Below are 14958 nucleotides of genomic sequence, written 5' to 3'. Positions count from 1 at the left end.
GTTTGAGAGAATTATAACTAATGCAAAAATGTAAACTAACCTAGAAAGCAAGTAAAATGATCAATGGCCACAAGCATGGATACAAGGGAAACTACGCTCAAGTAACGATCCAATGTACTTCATGATTTACAAATAATGGTGAGTTTATATTACTTAGCCTCGGATAATGACTCTAAATTAGCTTCTTCCGAAGACTAACTAGACTACCTAATTGAATATCCCTAAAGCAATTAGGAGCATTAAGAACACCCGAATATGGCTACAAGTGGTGTCGCCTATTCCTAGGTCGATTTCCATTAGATGAGGGTTAACGCCCCAAATTCTTGTTAATTAATCTTTCCCAATCCCGAGTTTGCCTCTTCCAAGTTTAAACCGAAATAAATGGGCAAGTCTTAGGGTTAGCTACTCCCTTAAGAATCATTCAAAATGAGATTAATTAAAGAAACAATAACTCACTTCATTAGGAATAAAATCATTCAACACATAAGCAAAACAAGAGATTCAATCCAAACTTTAATCAAGAATATTTCCATAAACGAAATTCAAGTATTGAAATGAAATACTACACACATAAATATTCAATACATAGCAAGAGTAGAAGAAATGGGTAAAGAATTTCTCATTGGTGTCTCCAAATCTTCTCTTCCAAGGTGTTGGTGATGAACCTTAGCCTCCAAGAACTTGTGTGTTGTGCCAAAGATAAATGTTTTCTGCCCTAAGCCTCTATTTTATGCCCCATTTTTCAGATTTGCAATTCTGCCCGTTTTTGCAGATCTGGCCCGTTTTTGCAAAACTGTCCCATTTGGCCTCTTTTTGAGTTAATTTTCACTTGGTTTCTTCCGATCACTTCTAAATCACATAAAACCTGTAAAATAGATGTAAACGATATTAAATGCACTATTTTCTCAAGCAAACATAGAAAAAATATAAGATTAAAGAAGAGATAAGTTGGTAAAATACCAACTTATCAGTTGGCTCCTTTTATTTTGCAAGAACACTTGTAGTAGAACAATTCATATATACAATCTCTCTCATTATTTGATTCGGCCAAGGCCACCCGTTATTATTATTATTATTGCATTCCATCCATCAAGTATCATACATTGTTCACAAACATTCGTATTACTAGCCAACTATCCTCATTAGCCGTTTCACTAAGGAGCTCCCAAATATTTGTTTTCTCCACCTAACACACATCAAGAACAAAGCGCATATCCTATACCCATTTACAAATTTAATTGATTATCCGAATCCGGGGTAAACAGTTTGGCGCCCACCGTGGGGCTAGAATAATAGTGGTCTTTGGCCTTGATTTCTACCATATTCATCAAAACCAAAAGCGTCCCTACCCATCTCTGTAAAAATGGTCCAAATGGCTGACGTCGAACAATCCGGTCATGTCAATAATACCGAGATCGTAGCGGAAAACGAAAGGAGCGGACTGCGGGCATTGCCGAACCCCGCTGACCCGAACCCCGTTGATTCAAGGGAAGGACTCAACCGGCAAAATACCGTAGATCAAGAGAACGCCGCCCTACCGGCCACCGATCCTCTAAACACTCACCATTCCGTTACGTTGTCCCGGGATCGGGGCCGGAGAGAACCGGACGCACCAAACGACGGCATTAACTTACGTTTAATTTTTGAAATGTTGCAGGAACATAGGGCGGCAATCGCCGAGCAAGCATTAGAAATTGCCCAACTGCAGAGCGGAAAGGGTGAAGCAGGGCCGGTAAAGGCAAAGGGTACAGTCAAAACCGGAAGAAACGAAGCACGAATGGTTGAGACCGACGGCTCCGGAGCCGGCTCCTCAACTGAGGTCCTAAAGATGCTCGAAACCTTGGCGAAACGGGTGGATTCGACCGAAAAGAGGGTCGAGACATACAATTCTCGGGTGGACCAGATACCGGGGGCTCCACCTTTACTGAAGGGGCCGAATTCGAAAAGGTACATCCAAAGGCCTTTTCCACCGAGTGCGGCCCGAAACTGATCCCGAAGAGGTTCAAAATGCCCGACATACAGAAGTATGACGGCACCACGGACCCGCACGAGCACGTGACCTCATATACTTGTGCCATAAAAGGCAATGATATGAAAGAAGATGAGATCGAGTCGGTATTGCTGAAGAAATTTGGGGAAACTATGTCGAAGGGAGCGTTGACGTGGTATGACCATCTACCCGAACACTCGATCACTTCTTTCGAAATGCTCGCCGATACCTTCGTAAAAGCACATGCCGGTGCCATAAAGGTGCAGGCCCGTAAGGCCGATATCTTCCGGATAACTCAAAGGGACGATGAGCTACTACGGGAGTTCGTCACTCGGTTCCAGAGGGAACGGATGGAACTCCCCCCGGTGCCAGAAGAATGGGCCGCACAAGCTTTCACAAAAGGGCTCAACATGCTAAGTTCAGTTGCCTCGGCCAAGTTGAAAGAAAATTTGCTGGAATACGAGGCCGTGACATGGGCCGATGTCCACAATCGGTATGAATCGAAGATTCGGGTAGAGGATGATCAGTTCGAGCTCTCTCCGGTAAAGTTAAAAGTGGATAGAGGATTCGAGAAGTCGAGGAAAGGTTATGAAGCGAAGTCTGAATCATCAAAAGAAAGGTTTCGACCATACTCCCACTCGGAGAGACCAAATTTCAGGTCGGAAAGGTCAAGGGAAAGCCCAAACCACCTCTCCGGTCGAGGTAGCAAGCGGGTCGAGCGCCCGTCAAACAGCCGGGGACTCTCTTTCAGAAGCGACGCCGGAAGTTCTGTCAACAATAAGGATCCACCGAAGATTTCGGAGTACAACTTCAACGTCAATACCTCGGGCCTTGTATCGGCCATTGGCCGCGTCCCGGATGTGTGATGGCCGAAACCACTAAGGTCAGACCCGGGACAGCGGGATCCGAACGTGGTGTGTGAATATCACGGAACCTATGGTCACAAAATGGAGGATTGCTGCCAGCTGAGAGAAGAGGTAGCCCGGTTATTAAAGAACGACCACCTCCGAGATCTATTGAGCGAGCGTGCCAAAAATCACTACAAAGAAAGGGAAGCTCATCGAAGGGTCGAACCGGTTGAACACCAGCATACAATCAATATGATAGTTGGGGGTATTGACGTCCCTCGGGGGCCGGTAATGAAACGGACCAAGGTCTCAATTGTTCGTGAAAAACGCATCCGAGACCATTCGACCAGGGGCTCTATCTTCTTCGATGACGAAGACGCGGAAGGCATCGTTTAACCGCACAACGATGCACTGGTAATTTCTGTACTTGTCTTTAAAACTAAGGTTAAACGTATTTTGGTTGACCCAGGTAGCTCGGCCAACATCATCCGACGGAGAGTGGTCGAACAACTAGAGTTACTCGATAGGATTGTATCGGTGGCTCGGGTACTCAGCGGGTTTAATATGGCCAGTGAAACCACGAAGGGAGAAATCTCGTTGCTCGTGAACGTGGATGGCACCATTCAGCAAACAATGTTCTATGTGATCGAAGGGGACATGAAATATAATGCGTTATTGGGCAGGCCTTGGATACATAATATGAAGGCAGTTCCCTCAACACTGCATCAGTTGCTGAAATTCCCCATTCCAGAGAGGGTGAAAACCATCCGGGGAGAGCAGCCCGCAGCAAAGGAAATGTTCGCAATAGAAGAGGCGACTCCCCGGCCCGAGGAGCCGGCTCAGGAAGAGAAGGGTACAACCGGAGGAGAGGTCCCCCAATAGCAACTAAAGTATATTGGACAGGATCCAGTGCATGAAGAGGATGACTTCGGGATGCCCAGATCCTTTGTCATGCCGGATGGCTCGGACGCGACCAAGTCAACCGTGGAGGAGCTGGAGCAGATCATCTTGTTCGAGTTCTTACCGGATAGAAAGGTATACCTGAGCACGGGGCTTACCTCGGAGCTCAGGCGTAAATTAATTGAATTTCTTCAAGCTAACGCCGATTGCTTTGCATGGTCGCATATAGACATGACAGGTATATCACCGGAAATAGCGTCACACAAACTCAGCTTGGACGAAAAATTACCCCCAGTGAAGCAAAAAAGAAGGCCCATGTCAGAGCAAAAACACGTCTTCGTGAAAGACGAGGTAACAAAGCTTTTGAATATAGGTTCCATCCGGGAGGTGAAATACCCGGATTGGCTTGCTAACGTGGTGGTGGTGCCCAAAAAAGGTAATAAACTTTGAATGTGTGTCGATTATAAGGATTTAAACAAGGCATGCCCGAAGGATTCATTTCCATTGCCTCACATCGACAGAATGATCGATGCGACGGCCGGGTATGAAATGTTAAGTTTTCTCGATGCTTACTCCGGGTACAACCAAATCTGGATGCACCCGGAGGATCAAGAGAAAACATCCTTCATCACCCGTTATGGGACTTACTGTTATAACGTCATGCCTTTCGGATTAAAAAATGCCGGTGCAACTTACCAACACCTAGTTAATGGGATGTTCGAAGAACAAATAGGGAAAACAATGGAAGTTTATGTTGACGATATAGTTGTTAAGTCCCTGAAAACAGAGGACCATTTAAAGCATTTGCAGGAAACCTTCGTTGTACTCCGCAGATACAACATGAAACTCAACCCGGAGAAGTGTGCCTTCGGCGTAAGGTCCGGTAAATTTCTGGGGTTCATGGTGTCAAATCGGGGAATTGAAATCAACCCGGACAAGATCAAGGCCATCGAGGCCATCGAGGTCGTGAACAACATAAAGGGGGTACAGAAGCTCACTGGGCGGATAGCGGCGCTGAGTCGCTTCATTTCGAGGTCCTCGGACAAGAGTCATCGTTTCTTCTCTTTGCTCAGAAAGAAGAACGACTTCGTTTGGACACCGGAGTGCCAAGAAGCCCTAAGGGAGTTGAAGAAGTATTTGTCCAGCCCCCCGTTGTTGCACACACCGAAGACCGATGAGCCACTTTTTCTCTACCTAGCAGTCTCCGAAATGGCGGTAAGCGGCGTTTTGGTCCGAGAAGAATCAGGTACGCAATTCCCTATCTATTATGTAAGTAGAACTTTGGGGGATGCAGAGACCCGTTATCCCCATTTGGAAAAACTGGCATTAGCATTGGTAAGCGCTTTCAGAAAGCTCAAACCTTATTTTCAATGCCACCCCATATGTGTAGTAACCTCTTACCCTTTAAAAAACATCATGCATAAACCTGAGTTATCCGGTAGATTAACAAAATGGGTTGTAGAAATTAGCGGTTACGATATCGAGTACAAGCCTCAGACGGCCATCAAATCCCAAATCTTGGCCGATTTTGTGGCAGACTTTACCCCGGCCATGGTCCCCGAGGTCGAGAAGGAACTTTTGCTGACCTCGGGAAAGATCACGGGCGTTTGGTCTCTACATACGGACGGGGCCTCGAATCTTAGAGGTTCCGGACTAGGGATTGTCCTTAGGACCCCGGCCGGGGAGGTCATCCGACAGTCCGTTAGAACTGCTAGATTGACTAACAATGAAGCCGAGTATGAGGCTATGATTGCAGGTTTGGAATTAGCTCGGAGCATGAGAGCCGAAACAATCGAGGCAAAGTGCGACTCGCTTTTGGTCGTAAACCAGGTGAACGGCGTATTCGAGGTAAAGGACGAACGGATGCAGCGATACCTCGAAAAAACCAAGTGGTACTTCATCAATTTAAAGAATGGATCATGCAGCACGTATCGAGGGAGAAGAACAGCGAAGCCGATGCATTAGCAAACTTGGGATCCTCGGTCGAGGGGGAGGAAATCAACCTCGGGGCAACGGTGCACTTATCGAACACGGCCATAGAAACCGGGCACGCCAAAATATATACAATGGGCTTGACCTGGGATTGGCGCAACAAGTACATCGACTACTTGCGTGATAGTAAGCTCCTAAATGACCCGAAGGAGTCACGATCGCTACGGACTAAGGCTGCCCGCTTTTGCTTGGTGGACGGCCAACTGTATCGACGCTCTTTCCTCGGCCCTCTGGCTAAGTGTTTGAGCCCTGGTGAAACGGAATACGTGATAAGAGAGGTACACGAGGGAACCTGCAGCAACCACTCCGGTGCAGAAGCTTTGGTTCGAAAAATTGTCAGGGCCGGTTATTACTGGAACCGGATGGACGAGGACACGAAAAGTTTTGTCCGAAAATGTGACGGGTGTCAGAAGCATGCTCCGATGATTCACCAGCCCGGGGAGTTGCTGCATTCGGTCATCTCACCTTGGCCTTTCATGAAGTGGGGAATGGACATTGTGGGTCCGTTACCTCGGGCACCAGGTAAGGCCCGTTTCATTTTGTTTATGACTGACTATTTTTCTAAGTGGGTTGAAGCGCAGGCTTTCGAAAAGATAAGAGAGAAGGAAGTCATCGACTTCATATGGGATCACATCATCTGCCGTTTCGGCGTCCCCTCCGAGATAACCTGTGATAATGGCCCCCAGTTCGTGGGTGGCAAGGTCAACAGTTTTCTCGAGGGGTTGAAGATCAAGAAAATCGTGTCAATCCCGTATCACCCGTGTGCAAACGGACAGGCAGAATCAACGAACAAAACAATAATCCAAAATCTGAGGAAGAGACTTGAAGCATCGAAGCATAATTGGAGGGAAATACTCCTGGAGGTGTTGTGGGCTCACAGAACCACATCCAAGTCGAGCACGGGGGAAACCCCGTTCTCATTGGTTTACGAAGTCGAATCCCTCATCCCTATGGAGGTTGGCGAACCGACCCTCCGTTTCAGGTATGCCACCGAAGAGTCAAACGGGAAGGCTATGGCCGTGAAGCTCGACCTCGCGGATGAACTGCGCAAAGGAGCGTCGGTCCGCATAGCGGCCTAAAAACAGAGAATGGAAAGATATTACAACTGAAGAGCCAACTTTCGGCATTTCCAAATTGGGGATTTAGCACTTAGAAAAGTTACCTTGCACACCAAGAACCCCAACGAGGGAAAGCTGGGTCCGAACTGGGAAGGCCCGTACAAGATAACCGGTATAACGGGCAAAGGGTCGTATCAATTGGAGTCCATGGACGGGCAGCGTCTACGTAATAACTGGGACGTGGCCCACCTAAAGAGATACTACTACTAAGGTATGGTCCCCCCGTATTCTCTTATTGACTTATCTCTTTTTTGCAGGAAGGCAAGAGTGGGAAAAAATTAGAACCCAGATCTGAAAACACGTGTTGCACTCTTTTCCTTAGTACGGTTTTGTCCCAAAATGGGTTTTCCGACAAGGTTTTTAACGAGGCAACGAGTACAATGTGTTACTTGACGAATATGAAGGGCAAGTACCCGGACTCCCGTTGTCGGATCCTCCGATTGGGGACATATTAGCACTCACCCGACCTCAGAGGGGAGTACTATGCCACACCAAACACGACACCGATTAAAACAAACGGAGAAGCTCAACATTTGCTACGGCAAAACTTAGGCCCGGCCACCGGCCATAGCCTCCGATGTAAGGAACAAACGATCATAATGAATCGTGTCCCATTCAACATTTGCTACGGCAAAACTAAGGCCCAGCCACCGGCCATAGCCTCCGATGTAAGGACCAAACGATCATAATGAATCGTGTCCCATTTTACATTTGCTACGGCTAAGCAAGAAAGAGTTAAAATTCTCATGTGTACAAACATTTTGCAAACACAAAGTTATCAAAAGTTGGGAAAACAGCTCTCTGTTAAATATGCTTTGCCCAGTCGATAACCGTCATATCTCGACGCTGCCTCATTCGCGCACCCTACGCCGGGTACCTTGGTCGAAATTCGACAAAGGCAACGAGATCACTATGATCCAAGCCAAAATTTAATAAGCCACCGGCCCCAAAATATCGGATAAAACCGGCGGGCACAATGAATTAACGACTATGAGTCAACCGGTTCTAGAACGGATCAACAGCTATAGCAAAAGAAGTAAACAAACATTCAAACGAAGAAGCAAGAAAGACGCACTTTTCATTTATACAACGGATGTCTCTTGCATCAAAAAGAAAAACAAAGTCCTACAAAGGCAAAAAGCAAAAACAAAAAGCAAGGTACAAGCCCCATACTATCCGGCATGACTAGAGGTGGTTGAATGCTCGGACTCAGTTCGCTCGGAGTCGTCTGACTCGGACCCGAGGGCACGATTGGCTTCTTCGTCCATCCTCTTGGCCTCGAGTATCAGGGCCGGAAGATCCGAGAGACCATGCTCGGCTTGCTCGATGGTGATCCGCCGAGACTTCCACTTCTCATACTCGGCAACAATAGCAGTATGAGCCTCGGCCGCCTCAACACTTCTCCATATTTCTTCCAAGTCAGCCTTGACCAGTTTTGCTCCCAGATCAGCCCAGTCCCCCTCAAGGACACTTATCCTACCAGTGGCTGCATCCAGCTCGGCCTTAAGGGCATTGTTGGCAATAGCCGCCTCCTCGAGCTCGGATTTCTCTTCGAGCACCCTCCTGCGCTCGTCGGACAAAGCAGCCTCGGACTCGAGCCGCCGGTTCCTCTCGGACAGGATTGTTGCATCAGCATTCACCGAGTCCAACTCCCCCCGGAGTCGGAAAATCGTGGTCTCCAGCTCATCTAGCCTCGAAGAAAACTGGGATTTATCCCGGCTAAGGCCGATCTTTTCAGCCTCAAGGCTCCGGTTATAGTCGGTCATAGCGGCCAGCTCACCCTTCAAATGACGATTTTCGTCCTTAGCCGCATCGAGCTCGGGACGAAGGTTGGCCAGCACGGCCGCCCGATTCAACTCTTCCTCCTTCTCCTGAAGGAGATGCCGGTATTTCTCCGTTTCTCGACTTTGGGCATCCAGTTGGCCTCGAAGATCATCTATCTCATGTTGGGCACGGATGAAAGCTTCATTAACCAACACCACACTCTACAGATAAAACAAGTCAGAAGGCTTAGGCGAAGTGAGGATAAAATCCATAGATAAATTGTACAAGGATGACAGTAGAGCTTACCCGGTTGCTTGCGTGCATACCCTCGTTAATGAGGCACTGCCAAGTGAGCCCGGTCATTTTGCGCTTGTCCGAGTCAGAGATAAGGGGCCGAAAATAGCTCGCTACGCCCACCGGGCGCGACAGAAAGCTGCAGTCCTCGGGTACGCTGACTACGGCCGATCTGGTTCTCCTTGGCTCCACGCTCGGGGCCGGGAAGATATTTACCAAGCTGTCCCTGGCCCCTGATTCGGGGATCCGGTTGCCCTGCCTCGTGGCCCGAGGAATAGGAAGATGACCAAAGCCCGCTGCTTCTCCGGTAGTGGCGGGGGGTGCTCGAGAACATATCATCAAAGTCATCCACCCGCAGGGCCAGGGTAGATGAACTTGGAGCAACCTCAATATTTTCGGCAAGGGCCAAGGGCTCCACAGTTGCAGTAGGCTCGAGCTCGGGAGACGGACAGACGCCTGTGGGGGCTTCGCTCTCCGGTATCGGGGTGGTCCCTTTATCGGCTTCAACAGCAACCGCGTCCCCGGACCTTTTTCTTTGCAGGGGAGCGTCTTCCGAGGAAGTTTCACCTGAAATGTCGACAAAGTCAATCGACCGGAGAGGAGCTGGTGAAAGTATTTCTTCCACACCTGAATGTGGAGCAGGAACCAAGAGACCTTCGCCGATGTAAGGAAGGGGCGGAACGGAGACCGTCTCCTATGGTATTGAAGCCACGGTGGGAGCGGAACTGACTCTCCGAACAATGATGTCGGGCTCTGTCTCTTTCCTCGAAATACGAGCAACACTCCTTGCCTTCTTCCTTTTCAGCGTCTGCCCCTTTTCAGAGGGCCGCTTTCTTTTTGCAGCATCGGAGAGGACACGGGAATAACCCGCTGTGTCAAATTAGGGTGCCGATGCTGGAGGGGTGGTCCCCGATTCCAACCTGGGGGCTACCGAGCCCTTAGGAAACCTGAAAAGACAAGATGTTAGCAGAGATCAAAGGACGAAACGAGTAAAGGAGAATGCGGCAAAATAAGAATAGAAGGCTACCGTGATTTTGGGCGATCCATCGACCACGGGACAAGTGGGCCCATGTCCGGTCGTCATAGGGATGCTGGGCGAGAAGCACTGTGACCCAGTCATTCAGATTCCGGATGACCGGAGGAACGTACCCATTGGCTAACAAAAGTAAGAAAGAAACAGTGAGAAGGCAGAATCAAAATTTGACAAAGCAATACCGAAGCAATTATTCGAGGCTTGGGACTTACGCTTGTTATTCCACTTCTCCGGGAAAGGAATATGCTCGGCTGGAATTATGTCTTCGGTCTTCACCCGGACGTATCGCTCCAACCATCCCCAGTCTCTGTCTTCGTCCATTTTCGCAAAGAATAGATTCCGGTTGCGCTTGGCCAGTTTCATTACGCCACCCCGGAACAGCCTCGGGGAGTATAAGCGTATCATATGGGCCAGTGTGAACTCCTTCTCGGCGTTGTTGGCCAATGACCGGAGACACGCTACGACCCTCCAAACATTTGGGCCGATCTGAGCCAGCGTAACGCCGTAAGTGCGGCACATATCGAGAATGACCGGATCCACCGGAGGGCCGAGTTTGAGAGTGAAGGGGTATGTGTAAACGTACAAAAACCCTTCACGATAGTCGGTAACGGATTCATCAGGTCCGGGGGCGAAGACCCGAACAGGACGGGTGTCCCACCCACAATCGGCCCGGACTATGTCAAGCTTCTCCTAGGTGATGGATGAGGGATACCGCCTCACGTCGAATCCCCTGTCTGAAACGGAGGAAGGTTTTTCGACCTCAAGGTCTTTGTTGAAATTAAATTTGGCCGGTATGATATCCGATGCCGAGGGCTCGAATTTAACCGGGGACGCAGGCTCGGCTCCCGGGGACGATACCAGTGGGGCATCATAGGAAGTGGACTCGGACATCTTGAATATATGAAAGAAAGAGGGCCGAAGAAAGGAATTTGAGAAGAACGAAGGAACTGATGGTTCGATAAAAGGCAAAGTTTGAAACAGCAACGCTCGAACAAAGGATACTCGACAGCAGTGGTGACAAGGTTGACTCTTGTGCACACAATATGAAGCAACAAATCAATAGGGAGACCAAATATGAAGTTGGTTGTGTGTGGTGCAAGTAGAAAAAACACAGAATTGAAGTAGGGTTGAAGAGGATGCAGAGCGTGAAAATGGTAAAGTGAAGGGGTAAAAGGCCTTATATAGGCATGGGAGAGAAACGGTTACCGAGGACGACCAATCAAATGGCGCCACGTGCCCCATCATTAATGCGAAGCGACTCGAAACAACGTGAAAAAGGCGGTTGACAGAAGTGGACCACCAGGGTTGAGACACGTGGCCCATAAAAGGGCATGTGTTACGCGATCGTTCCCGCCAAAATGCGAAGACAACGTCGGGATGACAGAGCCACCGGTTTAGGAACGTATCCACTCCCCGTTACTCCGATAGATCGGAGATCCGGGGAGTGTGGGGGCTATATGTATACGGTAAAAACCGGATACGAGACAAACCGGAGGAACGAAGACGGAGGAAGGAATGAGAATGTGGTGGCGGTACCGTTCGCCCTTGACCGGGGTAATGCTTGGGCCAGAGCTGGGCATGAGCACCGACAGGCCTGCCTTCGACATCGTTAGAACATCCAAGCCCGATGACCCGAGCATTCGTGGTCGTTAGTCCGAGTAGTCGTTGGTCCGTGTGACCGTTGTATGCGGGCCACGCGCTAGTAGCGTCCTGCCATAGTCAACTACCTACCTTGCGTGTGTCAGACGGCGCCGTCAGTCCAATCCCGCCAAATCCGTGCAGAGCTGTTCTAGTTGCTATTATTTTACTAGTTCCCATTGTATGAGAACTCATGGAGGTGACACTATAAATAGGGCATATCCTCCTCCTTTAAGGGGGTTGGCTCTTTTTATTTTCCAAGAACACTTGTAGTAGAAGAATTCATATATACAATCTCTCTCATTATTTGATTCGGCCAAGGCCACCCATTATTATTATTATTGCATTCCATCCATCAAGTATCATACATTGTTCACAAACATTCGTATTACTAGCCAACTATCCTCATTAGCCGTTTCACTAAGGAGTTCCCAAATATTTGTTTTCTCCACCTAACACACATCAACAACAAAGCGCATATCCTATACCCATTTACAAATTTAATTGATTATCCGAATCCGGGGTAAACAAACATAAAAATAAAAATGAAGAGAAAATGTAGAATAGATTATACGAGGAATATGTCTCGAAATGGATACGAAGAGGGCCTAAAAGATTTTCTCCCATTTTCACTTCCAAATGCTAATAATATTTTTGCTATTAGATGTGAGTCTTAGAAGTGGCGGAATCGAAATTTTATTAATTATATGTATATAATGTGCGCAAAAAGAGGTTGGAATGAACCTCTTGTGCCCCCTTAACTCCACCCATGAGTATGAGAGGAAAAGAAAAAAAAAAGATGAAAAGAGAATAATTAAATTGAACCCACATATAATCATATATTGTTTGTGATACTTTCATCAACACTTAGGCCCCGTTTGTCCATAGAAATAAAAAAAAATCATTTTTTTTGGAATTTTGGAGTTGGAGTTATGTTTGACCATAGTTTTTGAAATGACTCACCTGCTCTCTCTCCTGCTCTCTCTCTCTCTCTCTAGGAAAACTAACGGTCTTCTCCCCATCCCTAACCCCCTCACCTACCCCCACCCCTACCCCCCAACTCCGGCCACCCCCAACTCCGGCCACCACAAACTACGGCCAGCAACCTCCCGGTGGCCTCCCTAGGTAAGTTTTCTCTTTCTCTCTCCTAGGGTTCGTGACAGCCCTATACCCACCCCCACTCCTCTGCTTCTCCTATCTTCTTTTTCTTCTTTTCTCTTCTTTCCTCTCCTTCTCTATGGTCCGACAGATTCAAGCTTCCCACCGTGAACAGTGTTTCCGACGTGAACAGTGTTTCCGGCGTGAACAATGAACAGTGATTCCGGCGTCAGCAGGTTCTATCTAACTGGATTTGGTGCCTCCGGTTTTTTAATTTTATTTGTTAATTCTCTGTACTTTATCCTTGCTGCTAATTTGCATTCTTGCATTACTTGTTTCGTTCTTGTCGTAGTAGTTACACTTTCATCTAGATTAGTACTAACTTGTGTTTTAGTATTGATTACTGCCTGGTCGAGTAGTTTGTATTTGTTTTACTGGCTTTGGTAGACGATGGTAGACTAGGGTCATGTTCTCGGATAGGGGTGGGGGTTAGAGGGGGTAGGTGGGTTAAGGGAGTCTCTAGTCTACGAGTAGGGTCTTGGAATATTGGGACTCTAACGGGGAAGTCCATCGAACTAGTTAAAATTCTTAAGAAGAGGAGGATTAATATAGCTTGTGTCCAGGAGACTAAATAGGTAGGATCCAAGGCTGAAGATGTGGATGAGTATAAGTTATGGTTCTCAGGTAGGTCGAGGGATAGGAATGGAGTAGGCATTTTAGTAGATAACGACTTACGAGAACAGGTGGTAGGGGTTAAGAGAGTCAGCGATAGGTTGATGACGATTAAGCTGGTTGTTGGAGGGTTTATTTTGCACATTATTAGTGCTTACGCGCCGCAAGCGGGCTTGGGCGAGGAGGAGAAAAGACGTTTTTGGGAGGATTTGGACGAGATGATGGGAAGTATACCGTCCACTGAGAAGCTATTCATCGGAGGAGATTTCAATGGGCACATTGGGTCAATTTCAGGGGGATATGACGATGTGCATGGAGGTTGGGGTTTTGGGGACAGGAACGGAGGAGGAGTTGCACTGTTGGATTTTGCAAAAGCCTTTGGGCTGATGGTGGCCAATTCGAGTTTCCCGAAGAAGGAGGAGAACTTGGTAACCTTTCATAGTTCGGTGGCTAAGACGCAGATAGACTTTTTACTCCTTAGGAAGGATGATAAATGTCTTTGTAAAGACTGCAAGGTGATCCCGAGTGAGAATCTAACGACCCAGCATAAGCTCTTAGTGATGGATTTTGAAATCAAGATGAGGAAGAGAAAGAGGGTCGTGGACGACAGGCCTAGGATCAAATGGGGGTGTTTGACCATGACGGGTGCCCTGGAGATGGGGGAGAAGCTAAGATCTATGGGAGCCTGGGAGAGTAGTGGGGAGGCGACCAATATGTGGGATAGGATGGCCAGTTGCATTAGGGAAGTAGCTAAAGAGGTGCTGGGGGTCTCGAAGGGTAGCCGTGGTCGGTACCGAGGGGACTGGTGGTGGAATGGAGGAGTTCAAGAGAAGGTGGAAGCAAAAAAGGTGGCGTATGCGAAGTTGGTAGACAACAAGGATGATGAAGAGAGGCGAACGAATAGGGAATTGTACAAGATGGCGAGGAGGGAGGCAAAGTTAGCGGTTACGGCGGCAAAGACAACAGCTTTTGAATGCCTGTATGCAGAACTAGAGGACAAAGGCGGGGATAAGAAGTTGTACAGACTAGCCAAGGCGAGGGAGAGGAAGGCGCGTGACTTAGATCAGGTGAAGTGCATCAAGGACGAGGATGGTAGGGTACTAGTGGAGGACGCCCTCATTAGACGGAGATGGCAGTCATACTTCCACAAACTCTTGAACGATGAAGGGAACAGAGATATTGTGTTGGGAGATTTGGAGTACTCCGAAAGGTGTCGTGATTTTGGATATTGTAGGAATATAAAGGTTAAAGAAGTTAAGGGTGTTGTTCGTAGGATGAGTAGGGGAAGAGCGACCGGGCCCGATGAGGTTCCGGGGGAATTTTGGAAGACTGCAGGCAGGGCAGGTTTAGAATGGTTGACGCGACTCTTTAATGTCATCTTTAAGACGACTAAGATGCCCGAAGAATGGCGATGCAGTACAATGATTCCTTTGTACAAGAACAAGGGCGACATTCAAAGTTGCAACAACTACAGAGGGATCAAGCTGCTAAGCCACACTATGAAAGTGTGGGAAACGGTGGTGGAGATGAGGGTGAGGAGAGGCGTGTCTATCTCAGAGAACCAGTTCGGATTCATGCCGGGGCACTCAACTATAGAAGCTATTCATCTTG

Source organism: Lycium barbarum, chromosome 12 (genome assembly GCF_019175385.1).
Source record: "Lycium barbarum isolate Lr01 chromosome 12, ASM1917538v2, whole genome shotgun sequence".
Lineage (NCBI taxonomy): Eukaryota > Viridiplantae > Streptophyta > Magnoliopsida > Solanales > Solanaceae > Lycium > Lycium barbarum.
This window is presented reverse-complemented; position numbering follows the sequence as displayed.